Here is a 12,619-nt window from a genome sequence, read left to right as displayed (position 1 = left end):
GGGACTCTGCCTGCAAGCCTCTACTGTTTCTAGTAGACATAGAGACAGGGAGAGAGACAGAGAGAAGAAGAGGCACTTGCAGCTTAGCTCCACCCACAGGTAATGCAGCTTTCTTCCTGCAGGTAGGGCCCCAGGACTTGAAACCTGGTGTTTATGCATGAGCATGTGTACACTCTACCTGGTGAGCTACTGCCTAGCCCCATTTTTAAAGTCTCTTGATACTCTTTCTTCTTGGTATAATTAGTTTAACTATTTCTTTTATCCCAGTACAACATTCTTAATTAAAGTTGTATTATTGGATACTTTGCATTTGACAGTACATCTCTTAAAAAAAAAAAAACAAAACTGGGAGTCGGGCTGTAGCGCAGCGGCTTAAGTGCAGGTGGCGCTAAGCACAAGGACCCGCATAAGGATCCTGGTTCAAGCCCTGGCTCCCCACCTGCAGGGGTGTCGCTTCACAAGCGGTGAAACAGGTCTGCAGGTGTCTAGCTTTCTCTCCCTCTCTCTGTCTTCCCCCTCCCCTCTCCATTTCTCTCTGTCCTATCCAACAACAATGACAACAATAATAACTACAACAATAAAACAACAAGGGCAACAAAAGGGAATAAATAAATAAAAGTGAATAAAATAAAAAAATAAAAATAATATTAAAAAATTTTTAAAAATTGTGTGTCTTTGTGTTTTCTTACTAAATGAACTTTAGCAGGAGTTAAATTAAAAAAAAACTCTTGAATTTTGTACAGATTTTTTTGTGTGATAATTTTCTTCTTACCTTTATTCAGTCTTTGGATTCAGAATCATTACTTGTATCTTCACCCTTTAAAGAAATATTTTATATCCCTCAGTACAACTTTATGCATTTCTTCATCTGACCCTTACACATTTCTATTTAAGTTGATTCCTAGGTATTTGCTACTTATTGTGATTTAAATAATTTCCAGGGAGAGTTTGCCAAATGATTATTGTTGCTACATATGAAAGCTATTCTATTGTATTTATTTACTTTTTAACCACAAATATGTCTAACTCTTTTTTAAAAAAATATTTATTTTATTTATTTATTCCCTTTTGTTGCCCTTGTTGTTTTATTGTTGTAGTTATTATTGTTGTCATCATCGTTGGATAGGACAGAGAGAAATGGAGAGAGGAGGGGAAGACAGAGAGGGGGAGAGAAAGATAGACACCTGCAGACCTGCTTCGCTGCCTGTGAAGCGACTCCCCTGCAGGTGGGGAGCTGGGTGCTCAAACTGGGATCCTTATGCCAGTCCTTGCGCCAGTCCTTGCGCTTTGTGCCACCTGCGCTTACCCCGCTGCAGTACAGCCCGACTCCCATCTAACCCTTTTTTATCCTACAGATGTTCGCATTGATTTTTTAGGTTTTCTGGTCAATTTCACATATCATCAGGCAAACTGGTGATTTCATCTTACTATTTTTTTTTTTTGTCCACTAGAGTAATCACTCCCAGTGACCTTTATATTTTTTTCTGATAGGGACAGAAAGAAATTTGGGGAGATGGAGGAGGGAGAGAGAGAGAGAGAGAGAAGGAGAAATAGACATCTATAGCACTCCTCCTGTGCTCATGAAGCTTCTGCCCTGCAGGTGACGACAGAAGGTTGAGCCTGGACCCTTGTGCTCAACCACCTAACCCCTAACTTGACCCCCCAACTTGATCTTACTTTAAATCATACATTTATTTACTCCTCCATCTCTTCCTTTCTCTTTCTCTCCTCCTTGTTAAATTTCATTGCCAATAACTTGCAAATTAAAGATGAATAATACTGGTATAACCTTCTTTCCTTCCTAAATTTAATGGAAATGACTTCATTTTTTGACTTCTACCTATGATGCTGTTTTTTCATTTATGATAGGCATTCTGTTACTCTAAGAGCGTATTCTTCTATCTCTAGAATACTGATTATTTTTATTTTTATTATTTATTTTTTTTTGCACCTCCAATGTGATTGCTGGAGCTCAGTGCCTGCACTACAAATCCACTGCTCCTGGAGGCCATTTTTTCCCTTTTGATGCCCTTGTTGTTTATCGTTGTTGTGGCTACTATTATTGGTGTTGTTGTTATTGTTACCTTTGTTGGATAGGACAGAGAGAAATGGAGAGAGGAGGGGAAGACAGAGAGGCGGAGAGAAAGACACCTGCAGACCTGCGTCACCACCTGTGAAGCTACTCCCCTGCAGGTGGGGAGCCAGGGCTCGAACCAGTATCCTTATGCTTGTCCTTGCACTTTGCACCATGTGTGCTTAATAGAATACTGATTTTTTTAAAGAAAACTGCAAATGTTGAAAATATTTTACCCAAAATCTTTCCCAAAAACAATAGACTAAAGATTATTTTTCTCACCTTCATCCTGCTAAAAGAGTAACATATAAATGCATTTCACATTTCCAAACAATCTTTCCATTCCTGGAATGAGCATATTGTCCCTGAATATGCATAGATTTCCTTTTCATTTAACAGTTAATTATGAGTAATTCAGTGAGCAGTTTGTGTACATATTTATAGATGAGATTGTTCTATAGTGTTTTAAGTCTGATTTTCAAAACATTTTAAAAAGTTTGTCAAACCAAAGAAAAAAAATCCTGGTTAAGATTGCAAAAATCTCATAAAGACTCTGATAAACCGCCATATGCCGCTCAGGTTTCCTGTCCCCCAAGTCCCCATAACATGTGTCCATTGCTATTTTTGCTTCTTCCGGCGGCTGTGTCTACATGTGTAAATACTCTGTTGAGAATTTTCTTGACTTACTAGCTTCAGGCATCTTCTGCAGACACTCTCTTAGGAAAGGAACTCAAGGACATGTTCTCTAATTCACCCTTTATCTCCCTCCATTATTTTATTTTATTTTTTTATTGTTGTTGTAGTTATTATTGATGTCATTGTTGTTGGATAGGACAGAGAGAAATGGAGAGAGGAGGGGAAGACAGAGAGGGGGAGAGAAAGACAGACACCTGCAGACCTGCTTCACCACCTGGGAAGCGACTCCCCCTGCAGGTGGGGAGCCGGGGGCTCGAACCGGGATCCTTCCGCTGGTCCTTGTGCTTAACGCCACCTGCGCTTAACCTGCTGCGCTACCGCCCGACTCCCCCTCCATTATTTTTTTTAAAATTTTTAAATATTTATTTATTTTCCCTTTTTGTTGCCCATATTGTTTTTTTATTGTTGTTGTTATTGATGTTGTCTTTGTTAGCTCCGACAGAAAGAAATGGAGAGAGGAGGGGAAGACAGAGATGGGGAGAGAAAGATAGACACCTGCAGACCATCTGTGAAGCGACTCCCCTGCAGGTTGGGAGCTGGGGACCTGAACTGAGGTCCTAGCACTTCGCACCATGTGTGCTTAACCCGCTCCTCTATCGTTGGACTGCCTCTCATTTTACTTTTTTTTTTTTACCAAGACTGTCACTGTATGGAGTTAACTGTATGGGGTTCCATCCCCATACAGTTCTTCTACTTCTGGAGGACAGTCTGTATGCATTTATTTATGTTCAGTAGGGGGTGAAAGAGAAGATACAGAGAGATACGAAGAAGGAGAACATAGCACTGTTCCTGCATTCATGAAGCTTCCCCTGTGTGGGTGCTCCCATGTGGTGCTCCTGGGCCTTAAACTTGTGACTTTGATCATGGTGAAGTGTGTGGTCTACCAGGTGAATTTTGTCCTGGCCCTCAGATTTTATTTTTGTTCCCTTTTACTGGTTATCCTGGCCAATTTGAGTAAAATGCTGTTAACTCCTAATTTTGTTCCATTTCCTTTCCTTAGCATCTCCTGTGTAAAATCCTGGGGGCCATTGGTTCTTTCTATATATATCACTATCTTTGTTCAGTGTTGGTTATTTTGAAATTTCTTTGTAACTACCCATATTTTAAAATCACACACATACACACACACACACACACACACACACACACACACACACACACACACCATACACACTATAGGGAGAGGCAGAAATCAAGAGTATCATTCACCTCTGGTATATATAGCACTAGGATCAAATCAAGGGCCTAATGCAAGCAAATCCTCCATGTTATCCACTGAGCAGGCTCCCTGGTCAATACCTTGCTATTCATAATGATTAGTTTACATGATTCTAGAAGTTGAAACCCCATAAATAATGCTTTATAGTGACTGTGAAAATTATTTTACTGCAGATTCAAATAGTGTGGTAGGATGGTATTTTTTATTTCCTGCTGGACTAAAATTTACCTTCTATACCTCTCAAAAGAGGAGGCTTCTAGCTTTAAGATGAAGTGAATTTTAACTTTATACTCTGCTAGTCTATATTTTTACCATACTGTTAACCTTCCCCTTTTCTATGAGAGACTTCACTCCTTTCTTGAGCCACCTGCCCTGCTCCAGATAATTACTGGGTATTCTTCATAGCCATCTTCAGAGATACCTTTTTTGTTTGTTTTGTTTTAGTATCATTGGCTTTAGCTCAAGAAGGAATTTAATTCTGCTAGTCTTTTTTTGTTTGTTTGTTTAATTGACACCAGGGTTATTGCTGGGGCTCAATGCCTGCACAGTGGAGGGCAATTTCTTTATTTCTCTCTCTCTCTCTCTCTCTCTTGCTTCCTTTTCTTTCTCTATTTGTTTGTTTATTTATTTAACTTTGATAGGACAGAAAGAAATTGAGAGGGGCAGGGGAGACAGAGAGGAAGATGGTCACCTGTATCTTTGCTTTATCAATACTGAAGCTTCCCCCCTGCAGACAACAAGTGGGAGCTAGAACTCCAGTCCTTGCACATGTCAACATGTGCAATCAATTGGGTGTGCCACCATCTGGCCCGATCCTTTTTTTTAAATTTCTTTATTGGGGAATTAATGTTTTACATTCCACAGTAAATACAGTAGTTTGTACTTGCATAGCATTTCTAAGTTTTCCATATAACAATACAACCCCAAATAGGTCCTCTGTCATCCTTTTTGTCCCTGTATTCTCCACCCCTCCCCCCCACAACAGAGTCTTTTACTTTGGTGCAATACGCCAATTCCAGTTCAGGTTTTACTTGTGTTTTCTCTTCTGATCTTGTTTTTCAACTTCTGCCTGAGAGTGAGTGCTGGGCTAGCTTGGGGGTGCCTCTTCCTGGGCACATACTCTCTGGGTTGGAGAGAACTCAAAAGGTGCCAGCCTGGGCTGCTGCTCACTCAGCTACTTGAGGGAGATAACTCAGGAACCAAGCTCATGGCTGCGAGGCAATTCAATTCTTTATTGATCAAAGAACAAAGTCATACCTGGAAGTGGCAAGTCAGAAACAGAAATGGCTTGAAATGTTTGGAAAGGGGCAGAGATAGGCAAAAGGGGTCTGGGAAATGTAACTTCCTTAGCAACTGTTGTGAGGGTTTTAACTGGTAGGATTACTAATACCCTGCAGGCAGGGAGGGTCTTGAAGGTAGAAAGAAGATAGATCAAAGGAATGGAATGGGTGGGGATCTTTCAGGCAGAACAATGATTATGTAGATAATAAGGGATCAGGCCATAGTAACAGGAATGCAGGGTGCTTTGTGAGGCAGGGATTCTGATAAGACGAGAGAGGATGGATGTCCCCGCAAGTCAAGCCCTGTGAAGCTTAACCACATCCTCACAATTGTTCAATAAATGAAATCATCTCATATCCATCCTTCTGTTTCTGACTTATTTCACTTAACATGAGTTTTTCAAGGTCCATCCAAGATCAGCTGAAAATGGCAAAGTCACTCTTTTTAATAGCTGAGTAGTGTTCCATTGTGTATATATAACACAACTTGCTCAGCCACTCATCTGTTGTTGGACACCTGGGTTGCTTCCAGGTTTTGCCTGTTACAAATTGTGCTGCTAAGAACATATGTGTATACCAATCTTTTTGGATGGCTGTGTTGGGCTCCTTAGTATATATTCCCAGAAGAGGAATTGCAGGATCATAGGGTAGGTCCATTTATAGCCTTCTGAGAATTCTCCAGACTGTTCTCCACAGAGGTTGGACCAATTGACATTCCCACCAGCAGTGAAGTAGGGTTTCTTTGTCCCAACAATCTCTTCAACATTTGCTGCTGTTACCTTTTCTATTGTCTGACATTCTCACAGGAGTGAAGTGGTATCTTATTGTCTTTATTTGCATTTCTCTGACAATCAAAGACTTAGAGCACTTTTTCATATATTTCTTGGTATTTTGGATCTCTTCTGTGGTGAATAATCTGTGCATGTCTTCTCCCCATTTTTAGATGGGTTTATTCGTTTTCTTGATGTTGAGTTTTATAAACTCTTTATATATTTTGGTTATTCTCCTCTTCTCATGACATGTAAAGACATGTAAAGATCTTCTCCCATTCTGTGAGGGGGTCTCTTGGTTTGGGTAGTGGTTTCTGTTGCTGTACAGCAGGTTTTTAATTTGATATAGTCCCACAGGTTTATACTTGCCTTAGTCTTTTTTGTAATTGGATTCGTTTCATTGAAGATGTCTTTAAAAGTTATGCAGAAAAGAATTCTGCCAATATTTTTCTCTAAGTATCTGATAGTTTCTGGTCTAACATTCAAGTCCTTGATCCACTTGGAATTTACTTTTGTATTTGGTGAAATATAGTGGTTCAGTTTCATTCGTCTGCATGTTTCAACCCATTTTTTCCAACACCACTTGTTCAAGAGACTCTGTTTTCCCCATTTAATAGTCTGGGCACCTTTGACAAAGATTAGATATACATAGGTGTAGAGGCTTACTTCTGGAATCTTAATTCTATTCCACTGGTCAGTTTTTCTATTCCTGTTCTAGTACCAAGCAGTTTTGATGACAATGGCCCTATAATACAATCTTAGCTCTTGGATTGTGATGTATCCAGTTCTGTTCTTTCTTCTCAAGACTGTTATGGCAATTCTAGGTATTTTCTGGTTCCAGATAAACATTTGTAGCATTTGTTCTTTTCTCCTAGAAAAATGTGCTTGGGATCTTGATGGGGATAGCAATAAATTTGTATATGGCTCTGGGTAGCATATTAATTTTGATCATGTTAGTTTTTCCAACCCAGGAACATGGAATATGTTTCCACTTCTTTGTGTCTTTTTTCAGTTTCTTTGAGTAGTGACTCATAATTTTCAGTATACAAATGTTTCACTTATTTGGTTACGTTTATTCCTAGATATTTTATTATTTTTGATGCTATAGTAAAAGGGATTGTTTTCTGTGTTCCATTTTCTTCTAACATAGTGTTTGCATAGAGGAATGCCACTGACTTTTGAATGTTAATTTTGTATCCTGACACATTACCGTATTGCCTGATGATTTCCAAAAACTTCTTGCTGTATTCCTTAGGTTTTTTATGTATGGTGTCATATCCTCTGAAAATAGGGAGAGTTTGACTTCTTTTTTTCCAATCTGTATGCCTTTAATTCCTTTCTCTTGCCTGATTGCTATAACAAGCACTTCTAACATTATGTTGAATAAAAATAGTGATAGTGGGCAGCCCTGTCTAGTACCTGATCTCAGGGGAAATGCTTTCAAGTTTTTCACCATTAAGTATGCTGTTGGCTATAGGTTTGCTATATATAGACTCCACTATCTTCAGGAGTTTTCCATTTATTCCCATTTATGTAGTGTTTTGATCATAAAGGGATGTTGTATTTTGTCAAAGGCTTTCTCTGCATCTATTGATATGACCATGTGGTTTTTGGTCTTGCTTTTATTGATGTGGTGGATCTTGTTAATTGATTTATGTATATTAAACCAACCTTGAATCCCTGAGATAAACCCCACTTGATTATGATGAATAATCTTTTTAATATACTGCTGTATCCTGTTGGCTAGAATTTTGTTCAATATTTTAGCATCTGTGTTCATCAGAGATATTGGTCTGTAATTTTTTTTTTTTTTTTTGGTTGTGTCCCTGTCTGCTTTTGCTATCAAAGTGATGTTGGCTTCATAGAAGCTGGAAGAGAGTATTCCAGTGTCTTTAATCTTCTGGAAGACTTTAAAGTAGTGGTACTAGTTCTTCTTTGAAGGTTTTGTAGAATTCATTTGTAAAACCATCTGGCCCAGTACTTTTATTTTGGGGAGGATATTTGATAACTGTTTCAGTTTCATTAGCTCTGATGGGCCTGTTCATGTTATCTAGTCCCTCTTTATTTAATTTTGGAACTTTTATGTATCTAGGAAATCATCCATTTCTTCCAGGTTCTCTAGCTTGAAGGCATATAGTTTTACATAGAAATCTCGCATGATATGTTGAATTTCTGTGGTGTCTGTTGTGATATCTCCTATTTCATTTTTGATCTGATTTATTTGGGTCTTCCCCCTTTTTTGTTTTGTGAGTCTGGATAAAGGTTTGTCAATTTTGTTCACTCTTCTGAGATCAGACGAGATCGGGTGTATTCAGGGTGATATGGCCGTAGACTATTTTTGTTCACTCTTTCGAAGAACCAACATTTACTTTCATTGATCTTTTGTATGGTTTTCTTATTTTCAATGTTATTGATTTCTGCCCTAACTTTAGTGATTTCTGTCCTTCTGGTTGCGTTAAGGTTCCTTTGTTCTTCTTCTAAGACTGTAAGATATGCAATCTGGTTGTTTATTTGTGCTTTTCTTGTTTCCTTTTTTTAAAAAATATTTTTTATTTTATTTATTTATTCCCTTTTGTTGCCCTTGTTGTTTTATTATTGTAGTTATTATTGTTGTTGTCGTCGTCGGATAGGACAGAGAGAAATGGAGAGAGGAGGGGAAGACAGAGAGGGGGAGAGAAAGATAGACACCTGCAGACCTGCTTCACAGCCTGTGAAGCGACTCCTCTGCAGGTGGGGAGCCGGGGTTCGAACCGGGATCCTTATGCTGGTCCTTGTGCTTAGCGCCACCTGCGCTTAACCCGCTGCGCTACAGCCGGACTCCTGCTTTTCTTGTTTCCTAATGTGTGCTTGTATGGCTCTGACCTTCCCTCTCAGTACTGCCTTAGCTGTGTCCCAAATATTTTGATAGCTTATGTCTTCATTTTCATTGAACTCTCAAGACATTTTGATTTCTTCCTTTATTTTTTCTTCGACCCAGTATTTGTTAAGTAGTATGCTGTTGAGCTTACACATTTTGGGAGTACTATTAATCCTTTTTTGACTGTTAAGTGTTAGCTTAATTCCACTGTGGTCTGAGAAGATGTTTGGGATGATTTTAATGCTCTTGAATTTTCTGATGCTGTCTTTGTGGCCTAACATATCATCTATCCTTGAGAATGATCCATGTGAACTTGAGTAAAATGTGTATTCCAGTTTCTTGGGGTAAATGTCTCTGAAAATACCCAATAATTGTAATTTATCTATCTCCTCATTTAGTCCCCTCATTTCTTTATTCATTTTCTGCTTGGATGATCTGTCAAGTTGAGGCAGTGGGGTGTTGAAGTCCCCTACTATGACTGTGTTGCTGTTAATATATTGCTGTAGCTCTTTCAGTAGATGTTTGATGTATTTAGATGACTTATTACTGGTTGCATAGATGTTAATAATTATTAAGTGCTCTTGGTTGACTGATCCTCTGAGCATTAAGTAATGTCCATCTCTATCTTTTTATATTTTATTTATTTTCAAGTCCAGTGTGTCAGATATGAGAATAGCTGTCCCTGCCCTTTTTTGTGGCCCATTGACTTGTATGATAGTTTTTCATCCTTTCATTTTGAGTCTGTGTTTGTCTTGTTTAGTTAGGTGGGTTTCCTGTAGACAGCTTATTGTTGAGTTGTGTTTTCTGATACATCTTCCTACTCTGTGCCTTTTAATATGTGAATTCAGGCCATCGGCATTTCTGGATATCATAGATTGAAGATATTTTAATGCCATTCTTATAGATTTTTAGAGTTTTCTGATATATGGCATACTTATGGTGGTCTGACTGTTAATAGGAGACTTTTCAGAACTTTTTTCAGGGCAGTCTTTGTGATAGTTGATACTTTCAACTGTTGCTTATCTGAGGTTTTTATGCCTCCATTTAATTTGAATGACAGTCTAACAGGATACCGTAGTCTTGGTTGAGAGCCTTTCTCATTATGTACTTGATAGATATATTGCCATTCTCTTCTGGCCTGTAGTGTTTGTGTGGAGAGGTCTGCTGCTAATCTTACGGGTTTTCCTCTGTAGGTGACTCTTTGCTTTTCTCTTGCAGCCTTCAGGATCTTTCCTTTATCCTTTTCCTTTCCATTCTAAATATGATGTGTCTTGGTGTCTTTAAGTCTGGGTTAAATCTATTTGGGATCTTCTGGGCTTCTTGAACCTTTATGTCTTTTATGTTGACTAGACTACAGATGTTCTCAGCTATTATGTCCTGAAGAATGTTTTCTTCCCCTCCCTCTCATTCGTCCTCTGGTAAGCCAGTAATGTGTACATTATTTCTTTTGAAGTTATCCCATAGGTCTCTGTTGTTTACTTCAGTATCTGTTAATCTCTTATTGAGATGTCTTACTTCTTTTTTTGTTGTCTCTAATTCATCCTCAATCTTGCTAATTCTGTCTTCAGCCTCATTTATTCTATTCTCTCTTGCCTCTACTATTTTCTGGAGTTCATCTATTTTGTTACCCTGTTCTGATACTGTTTTAGTTTGTTCAGATAGTTGTGTTCTTATCTTAGCTATTTCAGCTTTCAGTTCTATAATAACTTTGAGATAATTAGTGCTTTCTTCCAGAGTCTCATTTGTTGTTTCTGCATTTCTGATGACAATTCTTTCAAACTCTTTACTCACTCCTGTGATTATTTCCTTAACTAGTGTTTGGATGTTGACTTCATTATTTTATGCTTCAACTTTTGGGGGGTCTTTAGTTGGACTCTTGTCCTAGTTCATTTCTCCAATCTTTCTTCTTGTTGGTTTAACCATTTTATATAGTATGTTTTGAGGTCCCTCTCTCATTACTTTTCAAATTCCTAATATTCTTGTCTGGATTGACTTGTGTTTAAGTAAGGTAGTTAAAGGGTTCACAGTTTGGAAAATTGACAGTTGTTTCAATATTATTTTTGCTTTTTATTAAGATTGCTCATTAATGACTCTTCCAAAGAATCCACCACTAAAACACTACTGAGTATTGTAGCTGTTACAAGATACTCATTGTGGGAGATAGAGAAAATGATGCAAAGTCAGTATGAAGCCGTATTTGTTCAGTGACCATTGTCATCTGTACTTTCACTGATTTTATTTATCTCTTCCATTCTCTTACTCAGCATTTGCCTAACCTTCACCATTCCTTTTCTCTTTTCCATTGTATTTTTTCTTTATCATTTCAGCTATTAAGCTTTACTCCTAGCTTCTTCCATCCAGTTTACATAAGAAAAATCAATTTGGGTGTTAAATAATACAGTGTAGCATATGAATGAAGAAACCTCTGTCCTAAGTTGACAAACATCTGCTTCATAAGTTCTTTTCTCATGAAAAATTCTTGTGAATAGCATATCTTCTATCATATTTCTAGAATCCTTGTGTCACCTGCTTTTAAATGAGACAGGGCACTAAAGACTTGGTGTGGCATTTTTTTCTTTATGTATAAAGTAAATGGAATGGCTCCTGTAAGTACTAAAATTTTATAACCATATGAATTAGATAGCTAAGTTCATTTCCGTAGATTAATAACAATTTATTCATTCACAAATACATTTATTGAAATCTTACTCTTCATACAAAATTTGAACACTTACAAAGCAATTTACATACATTACCTAACTTAGTACTCTGAAAAAAAAAACAAGCTGGCACGTACTTGTGGGAGATGTGCAGCTATACCTCTGAGACAATAATAGTCCTGTAAAACATTTGCTCAATTAAAAAAAAAATTCCAGGAGTGTAGTATGATAATAATTATTATCTCAACTTACAGAGTGAAAACATGATTTAGATATCAGGTTAAGATTGAGATTGTTGTGGTCCAGGAGGTGGTGCAGTGGCTAAGGCACTAGACTCTCAAGCATGAGGTCCTGAGTTCAATCCCTGGCAGCACATGTACCAGAGTGATGTCTGGTTCTTTCTCTCTCTCCCCTATCTTTCTCATAAATAAATAAATAAAAATCTTTAAAAAAAAAAAAAATAAATAAATAAAAAAAAAGATTGAGATTGTTGTGCAGAATTCCTCTTGCCCAATAACTATTGATTCAAGCAATGAAAAGTATAGGAAACTAAAAATAAAATAAATGTAGCACAATATTTAAATAAGGCAGAAGAAATAAGTAAGTTAATTGCACTTTTTAAAACATCTAAGTAAAAAAATAAATAGAAAACCTGATTTTGGTGGGTGGGCTTTCTTTTCCCACACCTCCACAAAACTTACTCAGAAATTTCTCTTTAATGCACAAGCATCTGGGGAAGAATAAATTCACTGACATAAAGTGTCATTTTTTATTTTTTTATTTCTACCAGAGCACTGCTCAGCTCTAGTTTATGGCAGGGGATTGAACCTGGGACTTGACATAGCCTCAGACATGAGAGTCTGTTTGCATAACCATTGGTGCTATCTACCCCCTGCCCAAGAACATGTTAATTTACTTGTCTGAATAAAGGGTTAGAGGAGTGTCCTGGGGAAGTGGTAGAGCAGAGAGAGAAAGGAGAAATGTTAGCAATTTCTCCTATGACAAAAGCTTCAGAGATACACATTGGACAATCATGAAAAACAGAGACTCTTCCTTTGAAGAA

The 12,619-nt window shown here is 37.8% G+C and overlaps 1 protein-coding gene across 11 annotated transcripts in view; it reads left to right on the top strand.

The window, feature by feature from the left end:
- Positions 1-12,619, top strand: part of PTPRT (protein tyrosine phosphatase receptor type T) — a 1,549,072-nt gene that overhangs the window by 462,379 nt on the left and 1,074,074 nt on the right. The window lies entirely within an intron of this gene.

The sequence above is a fragment of the Erinaceus europaeus genome, chromosome 1, assembly GCF_950295315.1.
Source record: "Erinaceus europaeus chromosome 1, mEriEur2.1, whole genome shotgun sequence".
Classification (NCBI taxonomy): domain Eukaryota; kingdom Metazoa; phylum Chordata; class Mammalia; order Eulipotyphla; family Erinaceidae; genus Erinaceus; species Erinaceus europaeus.
Note: the sequence above shows the minus strand (reverse complement) of the source record. Positions and strands in the feature narration are given on the sequence as shown.